This window comes from Petromyzon marinus, unplaced genomic scaffold (assembly GCF_048934315.1).
Source record: "Petromyzon marinus isolate PM22_M1 ecotype Great Lakes invasive population unplaced genomic scaffold, UKy_Petmar_22M1.pri1.0 PM_G_Scaffold_28, whole genome shotgun sequence".
Taxonomy (NCBI): Eukaryota; Metazoa; Chordata; class Hyperoartia; order Petromyzontiformes; family Petromyzontidae; genus Petromyzon; species Petromyzon marinus.
The window spans coordinates 1225001-1227500 of record NW_027422850.1 but is presented as its reverse complement, the minus strand read 5'-3'; the positions used below and the strand labels follow the sequence as shown (position 1 = coordinate 1227500).

Below are 2500 nucleotides of genomic sequence, written 5' to 3'. Positions count from 1 at the left end.
TAAAAAATAGCAATATAATAAAAATACCAAGTCTTCGTCTTGGAAAATAACAAAATCTAAAAGAATGGTCTTCTTTATGGAAAATAGTAAAATAAGAATACCAAGACTTCACCTTGGAAAATAACAAAACCATCTTGAAAAAAGCTTATTTTTAATCTTCTTTGTAGGCAGAAAATAGTAAGGCGAAAATAAAGTCCCCTCTAAGCTCTAAAGTAACAAATACGACGTGTTAAAAAAAAAAACTAACAATAAAAAAAAGAACCAAGACTCCGTCTTGGAAAATAACAATCTAAATTGTGGAAAATAGTAAAATGAAATAAAAACCGACTTCACCTTCGAAAATAACAAAATCAATCTAAAACAAATGACATCTTAAAACAAAACTATTATTTGTTTCGGAGGTTGTCTATGACTGTTCATAGACCGCATAATTTCCACAGAACATTCTCAGAATATCAAGAGAGAAAAGCAGCGTTCTGCGGGAAATCATCTTGGCCAGTGATGTCGTTCTGGGTTTGGTCAGGCCCAGGGAGGTAAGTACCTCGTTATTCTCAAGGGGCCACTTTCCTCTTGCCCCAACCGGGAATCCAAAGAATGTGACCTTGCTAGCCTTCGTCAGCACTTTGACTTGATCACCAAGAGGGGTATAGTACGAAACTTTGTGCGAGGCAGCATCTGACAAGGTATTCTTTGAAAGCTCAAAACGGACGGTGACATCGATCACAACCGCCTCCTCATCTTTTGCAAACACGAGGTCAGGCTTTCTCATCTCTCCCGTCTCGGATATGAACCGTGGCTCTTTGTATACAGACCAGCCCAATCTAGCCGCTTCGTCTGCCAGAATGTTACTGATCTTGTTATGTCGCGCAATTCTTGCTTTCTGTACTGCAGGACATTGACCGAGAATGTGCGAAAGGGACTCGAGTCTGGCAGAGCATTTCCTGCAGGAACGTAAGGCCCCATCTCTGCCTCTGTTCAAGCTTTCTCTTGTTGGGTAAATATTTGCCCTTAGTTGTAGTGCTGCGATAAAGAAGCATTGTTTAAAGCCGCACCATGGCCTCAACCAAGCATTACTGATTCTATCATGCGCAAAGTTTACAATGCCCCTTCCTTGAACCGGCTTTTCGCACCATCTCTGAAATTCATGCTCCCTCCAATCGCAGGGTCTCGGATATACAGGTTCTTTTGACACAGAGTCCCTGAGAACGAATGTTGGGATTGCATCACTGTCACCCCCTGCTCGTACCCACAAATTACGGTATTCTTCCTCCATACCCTGCGAGGACACAATATTACGGGTGATAGCATCGGACGAGTTTGCTATACGTTGCAGCCTTCTAACTTGAACCGAAGGGATTGTTTTTTCCAGTTTCAAGATGGCAAGGCCTCCGTCTCGGGCTCTGGCATATAACAGTCCATCACAAGTTGAAGCGGGAAGGTGGAGCCATCCTTTTACCGCCTTTCTAATCTCTTGGTCCAACCCACGGAGAGTTGATTGCTTGCAGTCCGAGTGGTCTGCAGGATATAACAATCTGGGTAGGGCATAGGCATTGAGTAGTTCAACCTTCTGAGTTGGCTTCAGAGGCGCCTCATCGATTTTCGAGATCCATGTCTTTAGCTGACAATGTAGATCAGGCTGTATAGTGCCAGTCCAAGGGCCAATTTTCAGACCAAGGTATTTCGTTGATTCATCAGGTTGGATCATATGGACATCTTTATTTTTGATAGTCCATGGGTCGCAGTTGTTCACCGTATATGAATCTTTGGTTGGGCTTATCATGAAGCCCTGGCACTTTCTGGCCTGAACCTCCAATCCCGATAGCCCACAAAATGATTCCAAGATCGCTAGATTGGCGGCCATACCAACCCAAGATTCGCTCACCAACACCAAATCATCAGCAAACGCAAGAGCTGTCACGTGGTCGGTATCAATGGAGTACCCAACTCCGTGTGACTCTAGGGTGCATATCAAAGGGTCCATGGCAAGATTGAAGAGCAGGGGTGACATGGGGTCACCCTGTTTGACACCAACACGTATGCTAATTTCTCGAGTCGACTCGCCATTGCTTTTGAACGAGGTCGTACACTGATCGTAGGCGTTCTGGATGATGCCCACCACGTGTTCATCTACTTTCTTGTGCCTTAACACCCATAAAATATGAGCATGCGAAACCGAGTCAAAAGCTTTCGCTATGTCGATAAACATGACAGCCAACGGCCTGTGCAATTTCTTAGCATGTCTCATAAGGTCCTGTAGCACCTTAAGATTTTCAGAGCAGCCAGATGCCGCTATAAAACCACGCTGCCTTGGGTTTAAGGGACAAGCACGAGCAAGACGTGCAGTCATTATTCTGGAAAATAATCTCAGAATCATTGAACCGATCGTTATTGGTCTCCAGTTCCCCAATTCTTTCAGCTTTTCATCATCCATAACCTTAGGAATAAGAATCGTCCTATTCTTTTTCAACTCTTTGGGAATAATTCCTGTAATCATCCATGC

At 43.9% G+C, this 2500-nt stretch overlaps 1 pseudogene; it reads right to left on the bottom strand.

Annotated features, from left to right (window-relative positions):
• The window catches only part of LOC142914275 (28S ribosomal RNA), a 10573-nt pseudogene that overhangs the window by 3433 nt on the left and 4640 nt on the right, over positions 1-2500 (bottom strand).